This window comes from Galeopterus variegatus, unplaced genomic scaffold (genome assembly GCF_000696425.1).
Source record: "Galeopterus variegatus unplaced genomic scaffold, G_variegatus-3.0.2 Scaffold1086, whole genome shotgun sequence".
Taxonomy (NCBI): Eukaryota; Metazoa; Chordata; class Mammalia; order Dermoptera; family Cynocephalidae; genus Galeopterus; species Galeopterus variegatus.
This window is the reverse complement of record NW_007727197.1, coordinates 198,479-207,032: the sequence shown is the minus strand read 5'-3', so window position 1 is coordinate 207,032 and position 8,554 is coordinate 198,479. Positions and strand designations below refer to the sequence as shown.

The 8,554-nt window shown below is 36.3% G+C and overlaps 1 pseudogene; it reads left to right on the top strand.

Annotated features, from left to right (window-relative positions):
- The window catches only part of LOC103592082, a 26,062-nt pseudogene that overhangs the window by 11,234 nt on the left and 6,274 nt on the right, over nt 1-8,554 (top strand).

The window sequence follows — 8,554 nt, the reverse complement described above, 5'->3', positions numbered from 1 at the left end:
TATTTTAACCTTAAGTACTTTACTTGGTTTAGTTTTTTTAATGACCATGAATTACTTTTGTAATTAAAATTTGTTTACTAATTTAACTACTCCACAATTAAATATTATCCACTAATGAAGAAAGCAATAGAGGAAAATCAGATTAAAAAGTCAGAGATAATCTGCAATTAATATCTAATTTAAGAATATAAAATCATCTACTTAGTTAATGGTATTTTAGAATATTATGTTTAATTATAAAGTACTATAAGACCGGTTAAGTCTGCACACTCAGTCTTGGCAAAAATAGAAAAATGAGATGGGAATGAAGATGAGTAAAAATATGCTAAATTCCTCATTTTATGTAAGTAATCAAAATGCATTGTACTGATAAATAAATAACAGGAAATGCAAGGAAAACTAACAAAGAAAATATTTATGCTTCAAACAAGAGCAAATATATGAGTTACTACAATACATTTAATAAATCAACATCCCTAAAAAAACAAAGATCTTGATATTGGATTAAAAATTTAAATCTAAATATATCCTGCTTATAAAACACACACTAAAACAAAAGGATATGAAGGATTAAACAGAAAAATGTGGTAGTGATATAACAAAAAAAAAGCAGAGGTGGTAAAAGATTGGAAAAAGATTTCAAGGTAAAAAGGATCAGAAAAGACTGTGCAAAATGTACATTTATATGTATATAAATTAAATGTGTGTGTGTATATATGCATAAGTACACTAGGCATAAGTATACAAATATATGTATATTTATATGTATACCAAAAGGCAAAATCAACAATAAAGATATGTGTTGGATATCAAAATGTCAAAACACATAAAGCTAAAACTATTAGTAATACAATACAAAAGTCACATAATTTTTGGAATGTGACTTTAACACATTCATCACAGTCTTTGACAAATAAAACATATAAAAATGAACACAGAACGGTTGAATAATATAATAAATTTAATATACACAAATTCAGAAACAAAATTTAACACACACATCCTATAAAAACTTTCATTTTTCAAGTTTCTTTTGAACATGTAAACTTGATCTCTATTAGGCAACAATAAAAATGTCAGTAAATTTGAAAACAACACATTATAGAGTCAACAATCTGACTACATAAAATAAGAAATGAGTGGGCCAGCCCTGTGGCTCACTTGGGAGAGTGCGGCGCTGGGAGCGCCGAGGCCACAGGTTCGAATCCTATATAGGGATGGCCGGTGCGCTCACTGGCTGAGCGTGGTGCTGACAACACCAAGTCAAGGGTTATGATCCCCTTACCAGTCTAAATAAATAAATAAATAAATAAGAAATGAATGAACATTTTATTTAAAAACACACAATTTCTAGGGGGAAAGGGGAGAAAGAAACTAATCTAAGATAGTTACTGGGTCGTAGAGGAAATCAAAATACTAATTATAGACTATTTAAATGACTAAAACAATGAGAATATTATATATCAAAGCTTACGGGATACAGCCAAAGCTGTACTTAAAAACAATTTCATAGCTTTAAAGACTTTATATTTTATATTTACACCATACACATGTACTGTATAAATCATATAACCCAATATATTTCATTCAAAGAACCTGTATCTCATGTTGTTGATTTTGAAAAAAGAAAACTTTTCTCTGGCACCATAAACAAAAGTAATTGAAATATTCTGTCCCACACCAAATTAATTTTTTTTATTATTTAGAAAAATTCAAGACAATGCTTTCACACCTAAGACTATATAACCTTTTACACAAAAAATAAAAATACCTAACTGGGAGAAGAAATGTCTTTAAATGACATTAAATACTGTTGATAATTTGCTTATTCATTGAATCTGTGAACATAAATGTCATTTAATTCAGGATCCTCAAAAAAGAAGAAAAATAAAACAGTGAAGGGTAATGTGATTAAATTTCCTTCTAGCATCATATCCCATTGTATCATTAAAACAATCTTCTCAATACCCTTTACATTGCCCTGCCCCCACCCTTTTTCATTAAATGATACTTTTCAGTTAGCTGCAGAATTTTTCTTGTCATTAATTACTTTCTAAGGCTCCTGTTTGGCAATACACATCTGGCATAGCCATTATCCTGCAGTCATCTGCTGATCCTGCATTTTAAAACTCTTTACATCAAGAGCTGGGCTTGCAAGTTACCCAAATGTTCATGTCACTCTCTATAGATAGTCTAAGCAGTACTGTTTGTCTGGCTTAAAATAGAGACCACAGTATTATCTTTAGTACTTAATTTAGTACTTAATTCTGCTTAATTTATTTGGTGAGTTATGTTTGTGTGTTTTAATCAAGCTTCATAAGTCATAATATAAATGAGTCTACTATGTTTAACATTTAGAACAAATTACATTAAGTACCAGAGAAAAAAATATATCAATGCTTGTGAACAAAACCAAACTTTGTCCAGCAGAAATGACATGCAGTTTGAAAAAGTTTAACAGCTCAGACTGGAGTCAGATCACAGGGTTGAAATTTGAGACCCATTGCTCACAGAAGGCAACTCCCAGAACCTCAGTCTCCTGTTCTATATTAGCACTACCTCTGTAAGGATTAAATGAGACAATGTATACAAGGTGCTGAGAACAATCCTTCTATACTAATATTAGCACTACCTCTGTAAGGATTAAATGAGACAATGTATACAAGGTGCTGAGAACAATCCCTGACTCACAGTAAAGATTAATAAAAGTTCATTCTTCCTCTTCTCCCTACTCCATCCTTCCCAACTCTGAAGTAGGGTTAGCAAACATTTAATAAAGTGAAGAAGCACATAGCATAAAGACTGTCTTCTAGAATGTTCCTTTTTCAACATAAGAGGAAATGTTAGATAAAAGTAAAAGAAAGATGCTAGAGAAACCAACATTATGTGGGTGGGAGCAAACGTGGTTTCTAAAGTGCTGCTTTGGTTTTTCTACATTAGTTCTTCACAGTCTACTAACTATTAAAGACTTTCCTTGAACAAACTTTTTCTTTCTAACAAATTAATAACCAGGATCTGATGAAAGGAAAGAGTTTAACCTAGACAAATTATGCTCATCACAAAGTCCCTCATAACAACAACAACAAAAAGAGTCATTCATGGGCCAGCGCGATTCAAGTTTACTGAAAGCTCTTGGCATAGGAACTTCTTAAAGATATAGAGATGATTATAGTGTATTATGTACTAACAGGTTAGATCTACAGCTTGTACCACATCAATACCTCTCCAAGGTGTCTTCAAAAAGTTCATGGAAAGACTTGTATTATCTATTAGTTTCATTTTTCTATGAACTTTTTGAAGTATCCTTGTATTTAACCTCACTGAGATAAACTATAAGCCAAACAATTCGTTCCCCCAGATTAAAGAATGCTGGCAATTATATCATGTCTCCAGCTATAATACAAAGGTTTAAAACTTGTTTCACAAATATATAAACTGAGTGGAATGATACAAGGACAATCTTCAAACTTCAAGTAACTAGGTAAAAGCCCACCTCATACTCTGAAAATTCAGTTTTTAAGGTAATCAAACCACGACTGTGTGAGATATTTTAAGCAGAATGAAAACGTTTAAAATTACTTCTAGCAAGTAATTTGTATAGAACAAACTTACAGGTTTTTTTTAAAATTCCACAATATGTGATCAACCTCAGGAACAGAAAACATGTAAGTGCTTTCGCTCTAGCACAAGATACAAAGACAGACACCCTTTCAGTTGTACGAATCCTTTTAAAAGAACTTTGCAATAACCGGCAAACTTACCTCTTGATGAAATTTCTTTTCCAAATTCAAAGTAAACTCATAAGGAAGCAAACATGTGCTCAACATCATAATTAAGCTCTAAGTAGTGAAATTTAGAAACCTTTGCAAAGCCTCTCATTTATCACAGCAAGACCTAGAATCTCAGAAGTGCATTCTAAATGCTTTATTACAATGAAACTGACACACCTTTGCTGAAAATATCTTTGAGCCAGAGTGAGGTAATTCATAAAAATGTTTTTTATGACTAGCTAGAAGTTAAATGCATCATTGTTCACTGTTTAGACTGAATTCTGAGATTTTAATATGAATAGTAAGCCTCTCTAAGAGTGAGGCCCACGTCTTAAACTTTTCTGGATTTTCTACAGACCCCAACTCTACCTACACTTATGGGATACTCCTGTCTCCTCACCACAGAAAACACTCCCACAAGGCCTCACGAGACCTGGCCTTGGCCAGCCCCTTTGACCTCATGTCCTGTGACACCTTCTACTCTTTTGTTGGCTCAACAAGCCCCAGCCCACTGGCTTTCTGTTCTGTTCCTCCAACACATGAGCAGATTTCCACCTGCTCCTCTGCCACTGTTAGCCGATGCCGGCCTCATCACGCAAGTGTTGCCTCAGATGGGCTATTACAGAGTAGTCCTTCAAAACACTGCTTCCAACATCTGGCTGTCTGGGCCCAGATCCTAGCTCCAGCACTGACTAACTAGCAGCCCTCGGAGAAATACTTTGACTAGTCCCCCTTATTCACAGGGGATGTGTTCCAGGTCTCCCCATGGATGCCTGAAACCTCAGATAGTACTGAACCCTATATAGTATATACTATGTTTTTTCCTATAGATACACACCCATGATAAAGTTGAATTTATAAATTAGGCATAGTAAGAGAGTAACAACAATAACTAATAATAAAATAGAACAATTATAACAATATACTATAATAAAGTTATGTGAATGTGGTTTCTCTCTCTCTCTCTCTCTCAAAATATCTTATTAGATGTAGTAATATTATCAGACCAAGGCTGAATGTGGGTAACTGAAGCCATATAAGGAAAATCATGGACAAGGGGGGCCTACTGAATCTTTCTGTTCCTCAGTGTCCTCATTTGTAAAATGGGTAAAATAATGATACCTAAATAGTATAGGTGTCTTAAAGATTAGATAATAAAAACAAAGCACTTAGAAAACAGTAAATGATCAATAAATGTCAGCTAGTATGTTACTTCTCCCCGTCACCCTATTCTATCACCTGCTTAATTTCTACAGCATTTATAACTATCTGAAACTCTTATTTCTTTGTTAAATTTTTGAAATATCTGTTGCTCTTCTAGAATGGAACCTCCAAAAGCACAAGGACTGTGTCTGACTTGTTCTCCACTCCAGTGCCTAAAACAAATCCTAGAAAACGGTAGGTACTCCAGTTGCTGAATGAATCCATACCTATAATTCAAAAAGCGCTAAAACATTTTTTTAAGCAATTCAAGCTATGAGTGTAGAAATATTATTCAATTTTAAGCTGCCTTAAGTAAGCTTTTGAACTATAACATTTTCTAAGTATACAAATGTTTTCAAGGTATACAATTTTCTTAAAATCATTCTGTCTTGAAAATTTACTACATGCAGAAACCATTTTAAGAAAGCAACTTGTTTTGAGAAAACCAATAAAAATTTGGGAATAGAATAAAATCTTGGTGTCCATATGTTCTAAACACTTTTATGAGAGTACTTCAAAAAGTTCATGGAAAGATTCATATTATCTTTTAATTCTATTTTCTACGAAATTTTTGAAGTACCCTCGCATAATGTAAAATACAAGTTCTGATTTAAAGTCAAAAAAGCATATTTGGTCCTAACTATTTGAATATCTAAAGATCAAATGGGAAAATGTAAAGAGCCACTGGAGGGGACAGAGACAGTAACCAGTGCTCCCTGGGATCTGAAGTCAGGAGACTCTAAGGGAAATGATGGCTGGGAAAACCCAGGAGCCCCAAGAAGGAAAATCTGGCTCCACACAAAGGCCTAAGGGTTTGTGGCTGGGGCTGGAAGGCCCTCCGGACCCAACCAGCCTAATGGTTTCTCCCTCAGGGTAAGGACAGTGCATGGTGTAAGTGTACCTACCACAGGAGAGCAAATATTCTAATGCAGCACTCACCATTTCTCTCTCCAGTAGACTTTTAGCTGGTGCTCCTGTTTCTAAGCCCCTCCCAGTTGCATCCATCACCCTTACTGGCCCCAGAAATCTCTCTAAAACACAGATCAAATCATGTCACTCTTCTCCCTGCTTAAAAGCCCCCAGTGGCTTCTAAATCGTCACATATGGCCCTCCCTTACCCTTCCATTGTCTCATTACACAACTTTCCCCCCGACACACACACACACCTCAGCCACTTTCCAAACATGCATGAACTCTCCAACCCTCTGACTTTGCTCCCACCCTTGCCCTGATGGGGAAAGCCTCCTACTCTGCAAGAACTCTCACCCCACCTCCAATCTCATCTGCACAAGGCCAAGCTCAAAGCCTCACCCCTGGGAGACCTCCCCTGACATCTCACAAGGCAGAAGTAACTGCTCCTAATAGACTGTTCCCAAAGCACTTAGCACGCTTTCAGTTTGTTGGGTCGAATCCCTGAAAAGATTGCATGCCTCATCAGTCCTCGTATTCTCAGGAGTGACATGGAGTGAGTGTGACAGCACTCACTCATGAGAACTGAAATCAAGAGATGAGAAAAGCCGTTCCTCTCCTTTCCTCATTGGGAGAATCTAACGGAACAATTTCACTACTATTCTCTAGATGGGATCTAAGAGACCACCTGGAAAACAGCCAAATTTGGTGAATAGTCTTTATCTACCACAAGAATAATAAAATATGAACAGGCATCTGGGTACCAGTTACTTGAGAGGGCTACTGGTGACTGATGAGTTGAATTCAAGTTCAGCAAGTGGTATTACAATGCCTTCTGTAAAGCTCGACTATGTGTCTGTTTCTATGGCTGTTTCACACCCATGAAATAATTAGCTAAAATCACAGAAAAGAACCTGATAATATATGTAGTATAGATAGGGGATCAATTGAAGAAAATGCTGCAAGAAATGTATTGCCAGCAATAAAGTATCAAAGATAGTGATTGATTCCTGGTTTTGTATATAAATTAGATTTGAGGTTATTCCTATGATACCGTCACTCTTTTCACAGTACAGTTACAGCCAGCTTGACCCTGGACATCCCCTTGTGATTTTGCTGTCATTGTTGTTTTAGCATCTGCACTTGTCATCTTGGATACTGTATTATGGCTCAGAATAAAAGGTTGTGAGCCCGTCATCAGTAACTCCCAGACTTTGGAATTTCAAAGCCCAGTGAAAGATCTGACAACAAAAAATGAGGAAGCCGGCAGCAGACACTGAGGTTCCACTAGGGAATTTTTACAGTAGATAAAATCTTTCAAACAATTTAGCATTTCATCTTCATTACTGAAGCAAAATTAGAATTCCAGTAGAGATTCTGAACTCCCAAGGCAGTTCAAAAGAAAGTTACTACCTGGATCCCAGCAGGTATCACCCCTTACCTTTTATCTGATGCCTTCCTCTGTTGGTACTGAGTTAAGGTCTGAGCTAAGTACTGCAGTAGCCACAGTAGGGCCCCATTAAGACAGCTCAGGCCACCTACCCAGGTCAGGGCCACAGTCAATCAGCTACAGCACAAGACTGGCAATGCCCCTGATAAATTTTGAAGTTGGATGATGGGTACATGGGGTTCAACACATTTTTCAATTATACTACTTTCATATGTGTTTGAAATTTTCTAAAATAAAACTAAAAACTAAGTATGAAGTCAAGTTTCAAAGAAAACTGCTATAGAACAATCTATACAGTGCATAAAAATGACTACATATATTCTTCCTTCCTAATGTGTTGTAGTCCTTCAGTACAGAAGCAGATCAAGTCTCAGAGGCATTAATCTTGGCCCCTGTACTAAGGCAGCTTAATTACAGGGACCTGAATGAGGTTTTTGCTAAAGTCAAAATAAGAGAAAATTAAGGCACCTTTTGAAATTCAGCCCAGGTTATAAAATACAAGATGCAAGTTTTACAAGCTTTTTGTCTACTCAATTCAAAAGGAAGCTTTGTGAAGATCTCTGCTATGCAAAAATAGACAAAACACAACAAATTAAAATGCTATAAATTTGCCACATGCATAGGAGAAGACATATTAGCAGGTAAAAGCTAATCTTTCAGAGGAAGGCACAGCAACACTGGGTAACGAAAAACGCGTTTTACAGTCTTTTCGCGTTTGAACTTTTGACCTCCCAAAATGTCATGAAAGAATTTCTAAACCATGGAACTAGAAAGAACACTTTCTTCTTTGAAATCGTTTCATAAAGCAGTACTATTTACTATATACGCTTTAAGCCACCGGGCCCAAAGTACAAAATTAAAAAGTGTTTTTATTCTAAAAGCGATGCAAACTGCATTAAGGAAAAAAAAAAAAAAGTCATGCAATGAAAAACAGCAAGTCAAAGCCACATTGGAAGTGCGGCAGCGAACGCCACCTCTCGGGTCCTCTTCCCCTCTTAACAATTTTTTCTCTTTTCTCAATAAGAGATCAGACTTTTTCACTCTGTCCTATTTATGTCCCTTCCTTCCTTCAAACACACGCGACTGAAAAGACATACTGGACGCAAAACGAAATCTACAGCTCTGTCTTGCACAGAAACGCTGGCGCTTAAAACTCAGCCAACAGCGGAGCTGCCCGACGCGTCTCCCGCGGTCACCACCCTGGGAAGGACGGCCGGGCGGA